Source organism: Volvox carteri (assembly GCF_000143455.1).
Source record: "Volvox carteri f. nagariensis unplaced genomic scaffold VOLCAscaffold_209, whole genome shotgun sequence".
Taxonomy (NCBI): Eukaryota; Viridiplantae; Chlorophyta; class Chlorophyceae; order Chlamydomonadales; family Volvocaceae; genus Volvox; species Volvox carteri.
Window position 1 is genome coordinate 8,956 of NW_003307751.1, and position 779 is coordinate 9,734.

A 779-nucleotide genomic window follows, 5' to 3' on the forward strand; every position below is an offset into this window, starting at 1 on the left:
CTGCAAGGTCTCCATAGTCACACACGGTAAGTGTTCACCGCTTTTTTGGCCTTCCTTCCTTCGGCGCACCGCACTGCACCGCATGGACTGCACCGCGTCTATATGTGTCAGCGCATTACTCAAACATACTAAGCCACACTACGTCGGACTCGTGCCGCCCAGCCGGGGGACTACGGCCCCCTCGCGGGCGACCCAGCCCGCGTCTAGTCTGCTGTCCGGTTGTCTGTCCGGGGCGTTTTGGAAATTCCGGCTCGGGAGCGTGCCGTACATGCTAAAGACCGCGCCGAAAAGAACGGAAGGTCGCCGGTTCGACCCCCAGCGCGTTTATGTTTTTTTGTTTTATATATTGCACGTATGCATATGCATATGCAATTCAATGCATATATGTGCATATATTTTGCATATGCATATGTGCATATATTTTGCATATGCATATGCAAAGTTTTTATGTTTTATATATGCATATATGCTATGCTATGCTACGCTATGGTATGCTATGCTATGCTATGCTATGCTGCGCCAAAGCTATGCTATGCTATGCTATGCTATGCATATGCGATCTTCAAGCATATGGGATGTGCAAGCGTATGCGATCTGCAAGCATATGTGACCTGCAAGCATATGCGATCTGCAAGCATATGCGATGTGCAAGCATATGCGCTCTGCAAGCATATGCGATCTGCAAGCATATGCGATATGTAATATGCAATATGCAATATGCAAGGTGCAATATGTTTTAATGTTATATATATGCGATCTCATATGCAAGCTTATGAGAC